We start from the raw sequence: 20556 nt of genomic DNA, 5'->3' as shown, positions 1-20556 counted from the left end.
GACCACAACAAGATGGGATGATTGTAATGTAACTGAACGATTGTAAATCTTCCACTGTGTTGGTCAGCAGATTAATTATATCAAGACCACAACAAGATGGGTGGAGGAAAGGGAAACAGGAATATCCATGACTTAATATACTAGCAACTTTACAAATCAGTGACCCATCAAGTAGCTCAAACGGGGATCATCTTTAAGGCAGCAGCAATTGGCATGCCCACAAATCCAATGACTACACTAAGAAACCACTGTGACAAAGTGAGAGGCGATGTTTTTGCAAATGTGCCCAGATACTCGATGATTAGGATTTGGAAGAGAACAGTGCAGCTGAGGACGCCCACAAAAACATAATTTTTGAGTATGCCTTTGAAAACATTTATTTCCTCCATCTCACGCGAGCTTATCTCATTAAAAACCTGCGGAATCAAATGAAGTCACTTCTCATAAGCTAAAGATATCTGATATAATGAACTCATGCACTAAATCTCGATTCCGAAAAAGGCTAGAGCTGTGTTTTAAGACAAAATGACAAAAGTACTGTAATTCCTCTGGAAAGTAGAAACAAACTGCATAATGTATGAACTCACTCTATGAAAAAGATGGTTAAAGCCTTGATTTTGTTATAATTATTAGATGATCATAAGGAAATCATAAATAGAAACTTGTAAGTTCTTACTCGATGTCGAAATTGAAAACAGAATTGGTTGTGTCAGCACATATCTATTTCCACATTTAATGTTTATATGTGCATGGGATCTCACTCTTAGTCTATCCCTATATACATTCATACATCACATTATACCATTTCAAACATAGTTTACAACAAATCTTCCCTTATACGGTCGAGCTAACTACAATGCAATATTTTCTTCTGTATAGACATTGTACGTCTATAGAAATACAATGTTAGAGAAGAATATAGACTGGCTGATGGTCGAGTTAACTATGGTTCATTTGGTAATACTGTTTGTTTCCTCTCTTTCCCGACTTCCTAAGCAAATGATGAACATCTTTGCAATGGATAGAGCAGGAATTCCCTGCTTCAAGCAATAGATGACTTCCTTTGTTTCATAGCTGCCTCAAACTCTTCATATTGTCTAGTTCTAGTTTTATCAACTAGTCGTATTTTTGCACTTTTAGTAGTTTTATGTCCACTTTCACAATAGTATTACTGTGATTGTTTTAGTTTGTTTTCAGAGCTTGGTTTTGTGATTCTTTGTAACTTTTATAAGTGTGATTCTTTGTAACCCTTAAGCTCTTACTTACGAAATGTATTCCTTCGCCAAAAAGGGAAGTTTTTTAATAAGATTAGGTACTGTTATCTTCTTAAAAAGAAAAATTTTCAGAAAAGGTTACCTGGCAAAAAACAAAAGTGTTGAAAATAATTGTGTTCAGGATCATGTCTGAATCTGGGCCTTCAAGACGAAATATTGCTTTTCCCTTTGTCTGAAGCAAACATATTACTAGAAACTGATAAAAAGATTGCCCCAAGATATTCCTCCACATGACATTACTGATGAAGTTCCCTTTCCTTCCAACTGGTGAACGCTTCATCAAATCATCATTTGGAGGTTCAGTTGCAAGTGCAAGTGCTCCCAGTGTATCCATGATCATATTGACCCACAATAGGTGAACAGCTGTGAGGGGAGCAGTCCCTGAAGTATCATTTCAGGCAAAGGCATAAGCGGAGATAGGACAATGTTTTTCTTGACAAGAAGGAAGGAGAGCTCAGGATGAAAATAGAAGGAGCAAGCGGGCTTTCTAACCTTTCAGACAAGCTGAAGAGAAGTTAACGATCAATGCAACCACATTAACAGTCAGATGGAATTGTACGAATTTTTGAGTATTGACATAAACTGAACGTCCCCATTTGGCCACTATCACAATAGAGGAGAAATTATCAACCAGAATTATGACATCAGCATTCTCTTTAGCCACCTGAAATTCAGTAAAGATTAGTGGGAATTGTTACAATGTTGTTATATAAGAAACCAAAAAGAAATGACTAAAAAATCTCGAAGCAATGAGAATACTCCAACTGTCATCATTTAAAGAAATATAGACAGAACACCGACCGGTATATGATCCAACTCTTAAGCATCAGCTACGCTATTACTTAGGTTGGTATTTTTTAGTAAGTAGTACTTATTTGTAATGTTTTTATCATTACCGTGTCTTTTGTCATTATGCTTTCCTTCAGTTTTTTTTCTTTCTTGTATTTTGAAGAAAAACTTTCCATGCTTCAGTCCAAACTAGTTTCGTCTCAATTTTAATTTTATTATAATTTTTATTTTATTATTATGTATTTCGCTAACAACTTATAAGTCATTTTTCTCAGTTAAGGGACACGTTTCCAGAAAAGGAGAGGTTACAATGTCTCTGTATACTATGTCCAGCCATTTTGGCATTCCCACTGTACTGATGAACCACTTTCTTGAGGACTCTTTAATATATTATATATTTTTCAGGTGCTTAGAGAGCAAATGGAGTGAGAAAATAGAGCATGGATGTTTCCAAATAAAATTCCCACCGCGTAGATATAAATCGTCCACTAAAAAAGCACTATAAAGTATTTACCTGAGTTCCAGCAATGCCCAATGGCAGTCCAATATCTGCTTCATGAAGTGCCGGGCTATCACTTGTTCCATCACAGGTTACAGCAACCACCTCGCCAAGTAAGTTACGCAAGTGCTTCACCAGAGTTTGCTTGTCTAGAGGTGAAGATCGAGCCATCACCTATAGAAAAAGTGAAAACTCTGTATCACTGATTTGAGAAAAGTTCACTCACTACCGACTGATCCAATTGGTTTGCATATGTTTTGTAAATATAAATGAAGAATGCACCTGAAGTCTAGGAATTAGTTTGAGCCTTTCCTCCTCACTCTTCTTCCGGAAGTCTGGACCTTCAAGTGCTACACCATCTGTGAGAATCCCACACTCCCGAGCTATTGTCTCTGCAGTCGTAATATGGTCTCCTGTAACCATTCGAATAGCAATTCCAGCTGAACGGAAAACTGCAACAGACTCCTTGACACCAGGACGTACAGGATCTTCAATTCCAATTATTCCTATACAAGTGTACTCGGAGTCTGGAATAGGATTCTCTGCAGAGAACCCATTTTGGAGTTCCATATAGGCAAGACAGAGAGTTTGAAGAGCCTCCCTAGCAAATTGATTAATTGTGCCAGTAAGATGGTTAACGCATGCTTTATCTAGGGTGACAATCTCACCATTTGCATTGATCACCTTATTACAGGCGGCTAGAATTATCTCCGAAGCACCTTTACAGTAAGCTCGAAAACCTCCTCCAGGCAATTCCACCACTACCCGCATCCATTTCTTCACAGAGTCGAATGGCTCAACTTTCACAAGTTTAGATGCTTGACGCTCAGCCTGAAAATTCCCTCCAAGTGACAAGCCAAACTTTAATAAAGCAGTGTCAGTGGGAGTTCCCAGTATCTCAGATTTGCCGGCTTTATCAACTACAACTTCTCCCCCAGTGTTGTTAAATATTGATTGCAGCAGAAGTTTCACAGCAGAATCTGGCAGTTTGGAGCACATGCTAGAGGCATCCTCCGGTACCCTTACTTCCTTGACATTCATGCAAATGCATGACTTCACGACAGTCATGTGGTTCGTGGTGAGTGTCCCAGTTTTGTCACTACAAATACTTGTAACTGATCCCATAGTCTCACAAGATGCCAAGTGGTGTAGGAGTGCTTTATCATTCATCATCTTCTTCATGGCAAAGGCAAGGCTCAATGTTACAGCCAATGGCAGCGCCTCTGGAACAGCAACAACAACAATTGTAATTCCAACCATAAAAAATTCCAACATTTCCAATGCTTCATCCCCAGACCAGCTCCAATGAGTGCCCTCTTTCCATTTACGGTTTAGCAATCCTCGCACTAAAACTGCAGAAGTCACAAACGCAAAGAAAATGCCAATCTTACTTATAATGGTGGCCACTCCATTCAATTTCACTTGCAATGGGGTTTTATCATCTCCACCTTCACTAAAAGCCGCCATCGATTTTCCCCATCGAGTCCTCATCCCAACAGTGGTTACCATCATCTCGAACGATCCATATTGGACCTTTGTTCTAGAGAAAAGAAAAGGATTTTCAGTACTCACCATTACGGGCTCGCTCGCTCTTGTTAAACTTGATTCATCAATTAGCACGGGAAATTTCGAAACAAAAAGCCCATCAGCCGGAACTTGGTCCCTAGCATCAAGGTGTATAATATCACCAGGTAGTAAATCATATATTGACATTTTCTCACTAAAACCATTTCGTATAATCTGAATAGAAATCTTCTTTTCCTCCTTGTCCAAATCCTTGAACTGCAAAGATTGATAATAACCCCTTGTTGCCGTGACAAAGACAACCAACAAGATGCTTGTGACGATTCCAAGGCCATCATGGGCCCCTTTTGGCCATCCTTCCATATTTATGCCGACGATCAAAGACACAAAAGCACACCCACCGAGGTTGATGACAGTCATCTCTTGAAGGGCTTTCCAAACAAATACCCAGAAACTCCGTACTTCACCCTCGGTACATTTGTTGATGCCATATATCTCTTGTCTTCGATTTAAATCACTATCAGTACTTAGTCCCTTTTTGGTTGATGTGCATAGCTTTTCTGCGATACCATCTACTCCACCATGAAATTTTAACTTGCTAAAATCACGATGTTCAACTATACAACCCAATTCATCACCACAAATCTGAAAACCTGCAGCTTTAACTTCCTCAGGTACAGTGTAGTCACTTGGTTGCACTCCGGCGATACCATCTACTCCACCGTGAAATTTTGAATTGTTAAAATCATGAGCTTCAACTATAGAATCCAATTCATCACCACGAATCTGAAAACCCGCAGCTTTAACTTCCTCAGGTACAGTGTAGTCACTTGGTTGCACTCCTGCGATACCATCTACTCCACCGTGAAATTTTGAATTGTTAAAATCATGAACTTCAACTATAGAACCCAATTCATCACCACGAATCTGAAAACCTGCAGCTTTAACTTCCTCAGGTACAGTGTAGTCACTTGGTTGCACTCCTGCGATACCATCTACTCCACTGTGACCTTTTAACTTCTTAAAATCATGAACTTCAACTATAGAACCCAATTCATCACCACGAATCTGAAAACCTGCAGCTTTAACTTCCTCAGGTACAGTGTAGTCACTTGGTTGCACTCCTGCGATACCATCTACTCCACCGTGAAATTTTGAATTGTTAAAATCATGAGCTTCAACTATAGAATCCAATTCATCACCACGAATCTGAAAACCTGCAGCTTTAACTTCCTCAGGTACAGTGTAGTCACTTGGTTGCACTCCTGCGATACCATCTACTCCACTGTGACCTTTTAACTTCTTAAAATCATGAACTTCAACTATAGAACCCAATTCATCACCACGAATCTGAAAACCTGCAGCTTTAACTTCCTCAGGTACAGTGTAGTCACTTGGTTGCACTCCTGCGATACCATCTACTCCACCGTGAAATTTTGAATTGTTAAAATCATGAGCTTCAACTATAGAATCCAATTCATTACCACGAATCTGAAAACCCGCAGCTTTAACTTCCTCAGGTACAGTGTAGTCACTTGGTTGCACTCCTGCGATACCATCTACTCCACTGTGAACTTTTAACTTCTTAAAATCATGAACTTCAACTATAGAACCCAATTCATCACCACCAATCTGAATACCTGCAGCTTTAACTCCTTCAGGTACAGTGTAGTCAGTTGGTTGCACTTCATTTCAACATAACATAATCCAAGGGACGGTCTACTATGCCGCCCAGGCAATTTTTTTTTTTTTTCTATTTCTTTTTACATTTTTTTATATATTTAAATATTTCTAAATATATATATATATATATATACTAATACACTTAAAATCACTTTCTTAATCATTGAGTATATATATTTTTTCCCGAGCGGGCAGCACACAAACTTTTCCCATAAGCTAAATTTATTTTAAGGTCGAGAAAACTTACTTATAGTTAATTGAAATGCAGCTTTGGAAACCAAAACAGCAACCCTCAACTTCTCCTGCAATAAGTAATGAAGATAGAAAAGTAGTTAGTCTCCCAACTTTGAACCAAGTTAATACAAGCAAAATCGGGGTACGATTTGGTATTTGGTAACCGTGTGCACAAAAGAATTCAGGTATCAAGATTCTATTTTACACAAATAAAGAGATGAGGGAACTTAAACCTGGACCTCTGCAGGAGTAAAGAGATGAATCCGACTCGATTTATTTATTAATTGAATTGTCCGTAAACATAAAATTATAATCAATTATTAAACAATACAACTCGTACAAAATTTGACTTGTATAAGTTCAGATAAATTTATATTTATTTTTCATATAGATAATAAGAATATTTACAATATTAAAACAATATTGGAGCAAATCATATTCTTAATTTAAGAGATGTTACTTGAATCGTGAATCTAATTGTTGATTAAAAAATAGCAAAAAGTCAAAGTTTGATTGATAACTTTTTTATATAGATAAAGCTACAATAGACAATATAAATAACCTATTTTTATCTAAATTGAACAAATTCGAACTCACTCAAATAAAAAACGAGGAGTTTGCATACATAAAATCCACATGGGACCATGAAAAGCTCAAGTCAAATAAAAATTAAATGAACTTGACTCATCTGCACATCAAGTCTAATATCTTGATTGATGGAACTTGCCACATGAGACCATGTAAGTCGTCATGAAAAATCAATATCTGGATTGTCATGTTTTTACAAATTAAGACTTGGAATTTTAACTTTCACATTAATATTGATATCTAGATTTTAAAAACTGACAATTAGATATACTTTGTGTCATAACGAACTGAGAAAGTCTCGGACAGTTTAGATAGATCATGGAGAATTCACAGAACAGAATCCAACGGGAACCGTATGTAATTTAAAAAATAAAAAATAAAAAACATAGCGCTTATGTACTATGCTAATGGACATGAAGCCGTGCTTACTATTTCCACTATTATATGTCACTTCTCTATCTATCTGCAGCTATTTAAATATCTTCACAACAAATATGAGTGGATCGATCAAATCTAATATGCTGCGGACATTGTACACGACAAGGACAGGTTCATTTTATTACCTAAAAAAAAAATTGGGAGGTTGGAGACCAGACCTGATTAGTAAGATTAGTAGAGCGCATAGCGGCAGCTTCTTGACGCTTGGAGAGATTGGCAGTGAAGCTTCGCTTCGGGTCCTTCAACACAAAATCCTCGTCCCTCTATTTCTGAAGCACCTCTGACGAAGAGTGCTTCGACTTCACTACCCCAAAATCCTCGTTTAAATAGTTCTCCACCACCATTTCCTTCCTCTGCTTTCCAATGTCCGAGTTCGTGGTTTTCTTTTCTTCTAATCTCCTTCTCCTTCTTCCTACGTCGACAACCAGCGTCACGTTTCCGGATATAAAGTTCTTACACAAGCGGAGTACTTGCCTGTTGGTGCGTAGGATAATGATACGTTTACCTCCCCCCCCCCATACCACTCATTTACCACCCATCCCACGTGTTTTTGTTTTTTTTTTTGTCCAATTCTGCTGCTGCCGGTTGCTTTTGACAAAGGATAATGATACATTTACCCCTACACCACTCATTTACCACCCATCCCACGTATTTTTGTTTATTTTTTTTTTCCTACTCTGTTACTGCCGGTTGCTTTTGACAAATATTGCAATGATGTGATTTGCTTCTTTGTGTCAGACTGTCTCTACGGTACAGAATAAAATTTCATTTTGAAATTCATATCTCCCACGGTTTGCTTTAATTTAGGGGTGCGGGGTAGCCCCCCCGCCCCCCGCCCCCGCATGGGGCGGATGGGGAAAATCCACCCCGTCCCCCGCCTCCGGTGTGCGGGGGCAGGGTACCCCGTCCCGCATGACGGGGTACGGGGTGGGGGGCCAGTCCGTCCGGCCCCCTGCACCCCCCTTCTGGGCCTTGGGCCCAGAGGCAATTTCTGGGCCGAAAATGGCCCAGACGCAATTTCTGGGCCATTTTGGGCCCAAAAGCAATTTCTGGGCCAATTTGGGCCCAGAAATCTCAGCAATGGGCCATTTTGGGCCCATAAAATTATAAGTAAAAAACAAAAAAAAAAAAATTTCCGAAATTTAAAAGAAAAAAAAAAGTGTTATGTCTAAGAGTTTAATACGTAATAAACTAATAATAATAACTAAGCTATTACAAAATTGAAAGGCTAAACAATTACAAAATTACAAACATAAAAGTGTCCAAAGGACATTGTATCAACATTACAAATTATTGAATACAAAATTTTTACAAATCATTAAAAATTGATCATTCTAAAGAGGCTTGTCAGCTGTGGCTTGTCTTTGAGTCAAGAGGTGTGACAGTTGGGGCGGCCCGGGCTTGAACACATTTTTATGTTGCAGAGGTGCTAGACGTCTCATGTGTTACTACAAAAATTAATATTAAAATTAATAACGATGAAATGGAAATGAATATAAAAAAATTAAAATAATAAAATAAAAAATAATTACCAGGTGGTCCAGATCCAGACTGATCACCACCCTCATCGGTCTCCTTAAAATCTAAAATATCCGGAACATGAATATCCTTTCCTATCGTCCAACTCTGTGTGCATATCAATGCCTCTACAGTTGTAGGAGACAATGAACTACGGAAAGGATCCAATATACGACCTCCGGTACTAAAGGCTGACTCTGAGGCAACGGTGCTAATAGGGATGGCCAAAATACAGCGGGCAATCTCAGAAATGATGGGATATTTCTTTGAGGCATTCTTCCACCATCCTAATATATCCCAATGATCATCATCATCTTGGACCATATCCGCTGACAAATAGTTGTCTAACTCAGAAACGACCTCCGTAGATTGATGGACTAGTGTGGGATTCTGTGCGAGGGTCTTATTCCACGGCATTCTGCGCTTCTTTGTAGGAGGCCCGGTCACGATGTCTGTAGAAGGAGTTGGGGTCGGTGTATGTGTCTTCGATGTAGTACCACCCTTAATTGCCATAAACTCGTCATACAATTTTTTCAGGGTATCTCGGGCCAATTCACCAATAATGTCAGTCCATACCTGATCGTGAACAAGTCCCAACCCATATAACAAGCCTGAAACTTTCAGACGGGGATCAAGAATAACAGCCACATATAAGAAAATATTCATTCTAGTCAAATCTCCCCAATACTTGTCATATTTTAGCATCATGGAACTTGCCATCCCCCTCATCCTTTCATTGGAACCCCTACGCATATCTTCTAATTCTTCTTTTACCCTACATATTTGTTGACAAAACCCATGGGATGTAGGGTACAAAGAACCAGATATATTCAACGTGACATCATAAAATAATCCAAGAAAATCAACGAAAGTAGAAACTACCACCCAATCATCATCATTAGGCTTTCGTGATCCCCCGTGCTCATCAAAGTATTTGACATATTGGATGTCTTCATCACCCAATAATTGAAAGGCTGCCTTATATTCCTGGGCCGCCTCCAACATCAAGAAGGTTGAGTTCCATCTGGTAGGAACATCAGTACAAAGACCCTTCTTCGATGTTATGCCCGCAGCCTTTGCAGCAACTTTGAATTTCTCCAATCTTGAAGGAGAAGACCTCACCCATTTCACAGCCATTCTAACTCGGGCAACCGAGTCATCAACATCTTTCAACCCCTCAGTCACAATTAAATTCAAAATATGTGCAGCACATCTAACATGCAAGTATTCACCACCCAAGAATGTCTTATTTGCATCTTTAAGATAATTCTTTAGATATCCCAATGCGACATCATTAGAGGACGCATTATCAACTGACACAGACAAAACCTTTTCCAACCCCCACTCCTTTATTGCGGCCTCCAATGCCTTCCCAATCGTCTCACCCCTATGATCAGTTATTTGACAAAATTTAATAATCTTTTTGTGCAGAACCCAATCAGCATCAACAAAATGCACAGTCAACGACATGTAATTCATATTTTGGATAGAAGTCCAAGTATCGGTAGTGAGGCAAACTACCAAACCCGTGAGTTGGCCCCTCAAAACATCTTTATCACGAAGGTACATCTTCTTAATATCCTTTGCCACGGTGTGACGAGAAGGAAGTACAAATCTGGGTTCCAACTCTTGGACAAATTCTTGGAACCCTTTACCCTCCACAAATTGAAAAGGCAGCTCGTCCATGATAATCATACGAGCTAACTTCCTTCTACACTCATCGGGGTTATACTTCGTATACCCCTTCAATGTTGGCCCCCCGGCCCCACTACTCCCATCAGCCATTTTAATATCTAGTCTAGATTGGCCCTTCTCTACTAAGGATTTTAATATTGGACTCTTCTTGCATTGTTCCTCTAGATGGACCTTCAGATGGGATGTACCATGTTTCTTATAGTGACATCCATACATTTTCCCACAGTGATTACATTTAGCTTGTGGGTTGTTGGGGTCCCCACCCTCTAGTTTGGTAAAGTGTTGCCAAACTATAGATACAGGTTTCTTGCCCTGTGTGGGCTTCGGAGCAGGGCAAGGTGTACTCGTTATAGGGGTAGGAGTAGGGTTAGTTTCTGGGGTAGGGGTGTTGGCTGGGGAAGGCGAGCTATCACTGAAATCCGAAGACATTCCTGATTTTCCAACAAAAAAAAAAAAAAAAAAAAAATTCAAGAAACAATCCAACACAATCAAAGTACAATTCAAACTACATTCATAACTATTATATATAATGATGATAGTTAATAGACCATGTTAATAGGCATTATTTTAATAGGCCATGTTAATAGGCATTATTTTAATAGGCCACTTTAAAATACATTTTTTAATAGGCATTATATTATTTTGTTCTCTCATTTTTACTTTTCATATATTTAATTTTATAAAATTCATTTCTTAATAGTTACTGACATTAATATTAGTATATTGGTATATTTTTTAATTTTTTAAAATCTTGAAAGATGTTTAAAAAATATGAAAATGAGATATATGTTAAAAAAAATAGTTTATTTACCACATGACAAAAGAAATAATAATTTATGACAGAAAAATATATATTTTTTTATGGATATATTAAATCTGTGTAGAGAAGCTGTACTTTGTTTATTGGATGTATGTGCAGAATGAGATGATTTGACAAAAATGACTTATTTCCTTCAATTTCAGATTGACCCCTATTAGATCCGATTAGTTTCACTTTAATAAGAAAATTTATTTTAAATATTATAATATTTTCATCTCTTAATTTTTGTCCAATCATTTATCTCTATTCCAACGTCTAAAAAATATAAAAATAAAAGCAACATTCATAACAAGTAACAACTCAAAAAATGCAACTCTGATAAAAATACATTTAAAACTTTTCAACTCTGATAAAAATGCAACTCTGATAGAATTTCAGAACAATAATTTTGATTTAGGGGTTGGAACCCCAATCCGAAACCCTAACCCCTAAATTGATTTAGGGGTTTCAATCATGAAACCCCTAAATCAATTTAGGGGTCCGAATCACAATGAAATTAACAAAAAAAAAAAAAAAACAGAGCATTCAATCGGGAATCCAAACAATCACACAATCCAAAGACATCCACAGCACACAATCCAAACAATCCCATCCTCCATCTCCGATTCAACCCCATCCTACCTCCAATCTCCGATCAAAACTAAAAAAAAAATAAAAAATAATAAGAAAATCAAAAGGGGAGGAGACATGTTACCGTGCGGCGTGCGGCGTGCATCCGGCCTCGTGCGTCGTGCGAGAGAGAGGGATGATGGAATACGTGCGGCGGCCGGACTGGTTGCCGGTGGGAGGAGGGAACACCGAATGGATTAGGCCGAAGGGGGTGAAGCCGTGAGGCGTGAAGGGACTCGGGAGGGGAGGGGTCCGAGGGGAGGGGAGGGGAGGGGAATCAGGGGATCGGGGGGGGGGGGGTTGGGTTATGGGTTAGGGTATTTAGAGAAACGGCGCCGTTTTGTCCACCACAAAACGGCGCCGTTTCTCTTATATAACTTATATATATATAATATATATAATATATTATATATTTATATTATATATATATATAGAGATGCGGGGCGGGGGAAACACGGACCGGGGGGGGGTCCGTATCCGTCCCCCGCCTCCGCTGGGGGTGGGGATACGGGCCGGGGCCCCCCGCCCCGGCCCTAACGGTGCGGGGCACCCCGCCCCGCCTATGCGGGGGCGGGGCGAACGGGGCGGGGCAGCGGGTTCCGGGGCCCCGCTGCCCACCCCTACTTTAATTTTCGTTGGGCTCTCACTAACGCAGGCTGAGAACGAACCGCCTAGCGTCCTCTCCCCTTCAAGTCGCGACTCTTGCGGTGTGGCCACAGGACAACAGCGCCTTCAAAGGTAAGGATACTTCTCTCTCCCTCCCCTTCGACTCTCTCTCTGTCTAACTCTCTCTCTCTCTCTGTTTCTCTAATTGATGCGAAGAACAAGGGAGCTTTTGACTTAAACTTCAATCACTGTAAGGGTATTCTCTCTTCAGTTATAATGTTGAATATTCAATCTTGTACTGCTTGTTTATGACTTGGGCGCTCTCGAATCTTATCCCTGAAATTATTGCTATTCTTGTGTATATTGAGCTTATTATTAGCATTGGTATTTGGTTTTTGTTTGAAGCTTTTGAGAGCTTTAAAATGAATCTTAAGCCAGATTTTGGAGTGGGTATCTTAAAATCTCAAGATCGAGCTTGTATGTGTAACTGGCTTTCCAAAAGATATTGGCTTTCCAAAAGATAAGAGGAAGGGAAACGTATTGCATAGGATCAGGAGGCGGACCGACATTGATGATTGGGGGCTCTAATTTTTAAAAACTTATTTAAGTATATGGTCTTTTAAAGATGTTTTAATATAAAGATAATTTTCTTCCTTTTTCTTAAAAGAAATATTTTTAAAAATCTTATTTAGTATTTAATTGTCTAAATTTCTTTTAATTTTTTAATAATTTTTCATACTCATATCTATTTTTGTCTTTAATAAAATCTCATATTCTTTTTTTTTTTTCACATCTCATAAGAGGTAAGAAAATATCTTAGTCTCTTTGTATAAGCTATGTAGTAAATTTACTACATCATTTCTCCTATTTATTTACACTAAACTATTTGGTTTTATTTTTGCATTTCACAAACTAATTTATTAATTTGGATTAGTTTTGTTTGTAAGTATATATGTACTACCATCAAATTAACAATTAGAAGTGAAGGTAAAGATAAATCACATAACTAATTTTTATCGTTCATTTTAACAATTCTCACATATATGTTTTTATCATAATTTTTATCATTCATTTAAATTCGATGGAGCTTAAGTAAGAGGTTCAGATTAGTGGCTTTAATAATTTAGTTATTATTAGATAACTACCTTATATAGTTAATGTTAAATGTCAGTGACATATTCTGCTATCTTACATGTCAGTTACCTCACATTGTCGTTTTACACTCTTTTATTTATACAGCTGTAAATATGGAATATTACTTTCATTTTTCTGTTAGCTTGTTACAGACCCAACGTGTATATAGGCTACGACCTTCTTTCCTTTTGTTATGTACAATGCAATACACAGAGTTGTTTTTCCAGTGTCTCCATTACTGCTCTCTATTTTTTCTTCTTGCTACCAATAACTTACATGGTATCCAAGAGCCAGTGAGAGCAAAGATGGAGAACCTAGACTCGCATACCCCACCCAATTCACCCACTCATTCAGACCTTCATAACCCTCTATCCCGATATCTCAATCTTGCCGATCCCACAAACCCTTACCGTTTAGACCATGGTGACAGTCCTTCAATCACTTTCGTCGCCAATCTACTCACCATCGAAAACTATACAACTTGATCCCGTGCGATGAAGCGTGCTTTACGAGCTAAAAATAAGCTCGGTTTCATCAACGGCACCCTAACAAAACCCACCCTTCCCGATAACCTCTTACTTGATCTTTGGAATCGATGCAATGATATGGTAGTGTCATGGATCCGAAATTCGATCACTCCCTCTCTCAAATCCAGCGTTGCCTTTGTGGACGATGCATACGAGATATGGCTCGATCTCCATGAGCGGCTGTCTTCTCCTAGTAGGCCTGATTCATCCTGATCTGGTTATACTTCGAATAGGCATCCATGAAGTTCAATACTTTTTGTCTCACTGTGGCATTAACTATCAAGTCTATTCACGGAAGAGGAAAGCTATCTTTTGGGCAAGTCTTGTTAAGGTCCGTAAAGTCCATACACATTAGCCATTTCCCATTGGACTTCTTCACTAACACCACATTTGATAGCCACTCAGGGTATTGAGTTTCTCTAACGAACCCGGCTGCTAATAGCCAATCCACCTCCTTTGCAATCACCTCATACTTCTCGGTACTAATTTTTTTTTTCTTTTGTTTGATTGGCCGCGCTTCTAGGTTGACGTTCAGCCTGTGCTCAATGACGTCCTCATCAATTTTGGGCATGTCCTTATGACTCCATGCGAAGACATCTTTGTGCTCAAGAAGGAGCTATGTCAGTTGTTGCCTTTCCTCTTTCGTCATTTTGGTTTCAATCTTTACATAGCTTTCCTGATGGGCCATATCAAAATTAACAAGCTCCAAGGGCTCATCTGCTTCTCCTTATCTCAAGGCGTCTTTGTATCTTATTCTACCTCAGTCAAAATATCTCCAGTGGTGGTGGGGGAGCCACGTCTATATCTTCTTGTGGCTTGACCACTCTCTCTCTCTCTCTCTCTCTCTCTCTCTCTCTCTCTCTCTCTCTCTCTCTCTCTCCTTGCCTGAGCTCCTGAACATAACATTCTTGGGCGAGCAACTACTCATCGCGCACCTCACCAACCCTAACCTTCGTTTGGAACTTATCAGATGATAAGTTAAGGTGATTGCCTTTAAAGCATTTAGCGTGGGTCGACCGATGATAGCGTTAAATGTTGATTGTGTCCTCACCACCAAGAACTCTGTCATGGTGGTGGCAATGTGAGAGTTTGTGCCCACTGATACTGGCAACATGATGGACCCCATGGCCTGTACTGCTTCGCTAGTGAATCCTCACGATGTGGTCAATGCTGGGCATAGCTGATCTACACTAATTCCCATCTTGGTAAAAGAGTCCTAGAATAGGACATCTGCTGAACTCCCATTATTGATTAATATTCTTCGTGTCGTATAATTCGTCACTGGCCAACACCATTACTACCAATGCTTAACATGTGGGTAGATGACTCCTCAACTATCCTCATCACCGATTTGCCAAAAGAGATCGTGGGGGAACCTGCATTTGGGGCTACTTGACATGTCTCTCTACACTGTACACTTCCCTCATATCTCGCCCACCTAGCATACGCCTTCCTCCTGGAGGAAGTTGGGCTACCTCCAGCATATCCTCTGGTGGTCGTTCGTATCTCTCCTAGGGATAGATTTCTTCTATCCATTTCCTGCCTAAGATGTCGATCTCATGGTTCCTGCGTTTTCCTTCCTCTTTTTGGTGAACCCCTCCTTGGGCTTTCACTCTGTTGGGGCTTAAGCTTTGGCTTCTGATCACCCGAACGTTGTGGTGGAGTAGCGTTCTGGGTGACTATACGCTCCAGCTCATCATTACTCCTCATCTCCTCGATTTTTTGTTTTAGGGTATGGCAATCTTCAATTCTATGCCCGCTCACATTTTGATATGTGCAATACTTTCGGGATTGTCGCCTGTGATTCTTTCCATGTTTGGTCTCCTTTATTTTATCGTGGCTATGCCGTTCATCATCGGAGTTCATGGTCGCAGTTTTTTATTTCCATTTGTCATCGCTGTCCTTTACTTCATCTCTTTCTCTCTTCATTTTTTCTTCTCCTCAAACCCTAGCCATTGTTGCCTCCATTCGTCTTTTCACTTTGTCGTCGTCGTCGTTTGGCTCGGATCATTGCCTCTGTTTGTCCTTTTTGTTTATTGTCGCCATCGTTTGGCTCAAATCCTCAAGCTCCCAATTTGCCTGGATTTCAAGCTCTATGATATGTGGGCTTCAAATGCTAGTATCCCTTTTCTAGGTAAATGATATATAGATGTTTTCCTTAATAATGAGCTTATGGGTGCTCTGTGATAATTGCATTTTTATAAAAGAATTAGTACTCTGCATCTTAATTTGCCCTTAATTGTATGCTATTCTTGAGTACTTTGCATGTGTGGAGTTTTGTATGCGTCTATGCATACAAAAGGTTGGAGAAGGAATTTGTACAACTTGGGATTGATCAGATCTTGTTCTTAAAAGGTTTTTTTTTTTTTTTTTTTAAATTTTGTTTAATAACTAAATGAGGGTGGAAAAATGCAATCTGTGAGTGCAGCCTAATATCCTTTGCTTCATGTTTGGGCAATGGGCTTTGAGTACATAAAAATAGAGAAGGTGGATTGATCAACAATATATATATTTACAGTTTTAAACTATCAAACTTTCTAACAATTTGCAACTCTAACCTTTGGGCCGCCAAAGGCGTAGTTCCTAAAATAGACCAACGAACAGACAATGCAAAGAATACGTCCAAGTTCAAATCTCCCCTTGTAAAGTAGGACATTCGGGAGTTTCTTTCTAGAAAAAAACTATGTTGATCTTAAGGCTTGGAATTGTGAAAACCAACAACCTAGGCGGTGTGAATCACTTTTACTACAAGAGAAAAGGGTTTTTGTGACCAAAAGGACTATTTCTGACAACTAACAACTGAAATAGTCCTTTTAGTTGCAAAATTTTGGTTGCAAAAACTCGTTTTTCTTGTAGTGTTTAGAGCTCAGAATAGAAGTACTTAAAGCATACATATAATATATAATATATAGATATAGATATTCTATATGTAGCTTTTTATTCAAACCCGACCACAAGCCCCACCACTAGGTCTGTAAAATGTACAGGCTACTCGACAAGTAGCTCGAATTCGATTCAATTAAACTCGAAATTGACTCGAATCGTATATTAAATAGGCTGTTCATAACACAGAATTAGGATCGATTATTAAATGATACAAACTAGTATAAAGCTCGACTAACTCGAATAATGTTCGTGAACAAACTTGTGTGAAGCTTGACTGGTATATTTTTATACATATATAATACAAATACAATATATATATATAATAGCCAAACATTATATATTATTATTAATTATGTATATAGAATTATAGTGACTTATAGTTATAGACTTTCTTTATGCTACAAGTCTATAAATTTAATTTATAATATTAATATTATAAATATCATAGAATTATATTGATATATTTATCTTATTTTTATCAAATATTGAATTTTCATATAAAAAGTTATGCTTACAGGCTATAGGCTATATTCATAACTTATTAATTTGTACCTTATCACTTATGATTGAGTAGTTCTAGGTGCAACCGTGGTTGTGTCCCCGTTGCATCCCGGCTTAGCCACGTCAGTAAACTTATTTAAAAGAGTTCTTCTACGGAACAACAATTGTAGCAGCTGCACACTTGCACACCTACGTGGCGTCCCTTTTTTTTTTTAATAATTCAAAACGTGTGTTTTTAGAAAATGTATTACGGTTGGTTTTTTGCATTTCGAAATTTCGAATTCCTCCATTCCGCGAAACCCCTCCTACGTCGCCCACGTGACACCCTCCTTTGCCCAGCGCCACCGGGAAGACAACGAGGGGAGCAGGAGGAAGAAGGGGTGGAGACAGGAAGAAGTCGGTGTCGAAGTCAATCAAGGCAGGGCTCCAGTTCCCTGTTGGTCAGATCGCTCAATACTTGAAGAAGGGTCGCTATGCCCAGAGAACGGGCACAGGGGCTCCAATCTACCTCGCTGTGGTCCTTGAATATCTTGCAGCTGAGGTACTTACGGATCCTACAAACATGCTCTTTAGCCGTTTTCTCTCTATGATGCCGTGTATCTCGATTGACCATTCCCTGTGTTTGGCTATTGAAAATTTGGGGAAAATCAGATAATGGCGTTTTTTTTTTTTATTTGCTTTACGTTTTGGAAAAACATAAGTGTGAGGAATCTGAATGTTTAAATTTCAGATTCGGGATATTTTGGTTGCCAAACTCTTAGATTCGCAACCTAGCCTCATTTGTTTGTCATGTATTTTCTCGGCATCATTGCTTTTGATGGTTTTGAAAGAATGCTTGGAATGAAATACAGGTGCTGGAATTGGCAGGGAACGCAGCACGTGATAACAAGAAAAACAGGATAAATCCAAGACACGTGCTTTTGGCTGTGAGAAATGACGAGGAACTCGGGAAACATCAACCCAGTATTACTACCAAAGAAAACCGCTACTTCCGAATCCGAGAAGGTCTCCAAGTCGCCCAAGAAAGCCTAAACTTGAGAAAGATAAATAACAAAAGTAATAGTTTTCTTTTAGTATTAAAACAAGCCTGGTGGTTTCTCTCACCCTTTTCACAAGTTTCTGTTGCGGAATTGTAGATGGTAAATTCAAAATTAGTTAAATGGAAAGCTGCCTGTTTTCTTTATTTTTGCTGGTGTCCAAAAGGTGCCCTTGCCTTGTGCGTTTTTCTTTATTGATTGTTGTTAATTTCAAAGACGGTGCAATCTGTGTGCAAACCACCTTTCGGCTGAAGCCACTCTCTAATTAGAGGTAAATTTCATTGAGGTTCCTTCCGTCAAAGACCCAGAATAATCTCAAGAGGATGGTTCATTCATCTTCTTTTCTAAATATGTACCATGTAAAATCATCTAAAGAATGAGAAACAAAAGACAATTCTTGTTGATAGGAGGCTATGAAGAAAATGAATTCAAAAACGGTGCAATCTTTGTGCAAACCAGTTCTAGACTTATCTAGTGCTAGCTTAGCATCATTTGCAAACAGATTGCTGCCAAGTAAATAGTTATAAGTCCATCGAACTATCCAAGCATAGCGTTGTTTTTTGTGTAGGGATCTCACAAAAAAAAAATGAAAAGTTACATTGAATAAAAATATATACACCCAAAAGCGCATATTATTTATTACATTCTCGTTCTTCCATCTACATGCCCAGAAATCACTCTATCTAAAACGAATTGAAGACAATTAAAAAGTGTCAAGACAAATAAATAACAATTAAAAATCAAACCCATCATCAAAACCGCGGTGAACTTTTCACCGAACTTGTAGGAGATATCCAGAGTTCCCTTGGTCTTCCCAGATAGGGTCCTGACGCTATAAGTAGCGTGTTTCGTTACCTTGGCATCGCCGAAACCGTCCGAAAGCTCCTTGGAGAAAAGATTTGAGGTAGTAGTCGCCGTCGATGTTAACAAGGGCGTAGACATCCATCTTGGAGAAAAGATTGACGTCCTTCAAGTCCTTTGCAGACTCGATTACGATATCCAAAGGCCTGCAATCCATATAGAAGAAGAAAAAGAATATTATCGGGGAAGAAATGCTAGAAGACGAGGATTAAAAGGATTAAAACCGAAAGCTGGGGAGAGAGGACGTCGTGCTTTCAAACTTCTCAAAAATCAAATGTTTGCCAATGCTGTGGGAGGGAACGAAAAGTTAGGGACAATTTTGTCATTACCCAGCGCCACGTATGGTGTGCGTCCGGCTGCTCTCAAACAGGAGCTGCTCCCAATATTATTCCTATTTAAAAATAAAAATAAAAATAAAAATTGAAACATAAAAGCCGAAAGTGGGAAATGAAATGGATTTCACTTTCCACTTTCGTCTTCGTATGGTCTGAGGCTTCAGAAGCGTTCGTGTGAGAGCAAAAGGATCCAGCTGCCGTTGGTCCAGATCTCTGAGTCGTGGTTGCCATCGTCATGGGACAGTCTAGATCACTGCTCAAGAAACTTTTATTTGCACTTCCCATTCTACTTTATCCCAATTGATTGGGGTTGGTTCATCAGTTCTTTTTGTATGCTTTTTCCAAACAAAAATCAATAATTTCCATAAAAAAATCCAATCTCAAGCACCTTCTTAGCCTCTCGCTCTTCTCCATCTCCGTCCATATCTTTTTTTTCTCTGTGATTTTAGCTTTCCTTATTTTTTATTTTATGGAGAGGGAGAGGAAGAGAAAATGATATGGGTGAAGGAAGGTGGGACTAGATTGGTCGATTTGTCGATTTCGATGGTAAAAGATGGAATGGGTGAATCATATTAGGTCTAGAAATTTGGGGGGGGGGTGGGGATTTGCCGTGGGAATAAGGGGGAAGGGAAGGAATCGAAGGCGTTCAAGGAAATGGAAAACGGGAAAGGGGGAAAGGAAGGAAAGTGGGGAAATGAGAAAATGAAAAACGACGTCGTTTTCTTTTTACACGTGGACGCGAGGCCGCGATGAGGACACAACAACGGTTGTCCATAGCATTTTTCCTTATTGATTATATCATTTTATGAAGTACTATTGACAATATTACTAACTTAACAGTAGTTGAGCAAGGGATTACAAATAATCTTAAACTTTTTTAGCGCATTAGTGTATGTAAGGCAACAATGTCAAGATATATTGCTCCATTCATGAAGATTGATGACTTCACTGATTTTACAGCCTATTTTTTGTTTTGAAGTTTAATGTACTGAGTTTTA

At 38.9% G+C, this 20556-nt stretch overlaps 2 pseudogenes; one reads left to right on the top strand and one right to left on the bottom strand.

Moving 5' to 3' along the window:
• On the bottom strand, window positions 1–7525 carry LOC122295951 (annotated as a pseudogene).
• Window positions 7526–17647: 10122 nt separating this feature from the next.
• Window positions 17648–18508, top strand: LOC122301586 (annotated as a pseudogene).
• The last annotated feature ends 2048 nt before the right edge of the window (window positions 18509–20556 follow it).

The sequence above is a fragment of the Carya illinoinensis genome, chromosome 2 (genome assembly GCF_018687715.1).
Source record: "Carya illinoinensis cultivar Pawnee chromosome 2, C.illinoinensisPawnee_v1, whole genome shotgun sequence".
Taxonomy (NCBI): Eukaryota; Viridiplantae; Streptophyta; class Magnoliopsida; order Fagales; family Juglandaceae; genus Carya; species Carya illinoinensis.
This window is presented reverse-complemented; position numbering and strand designations above follow the sequence as displayed.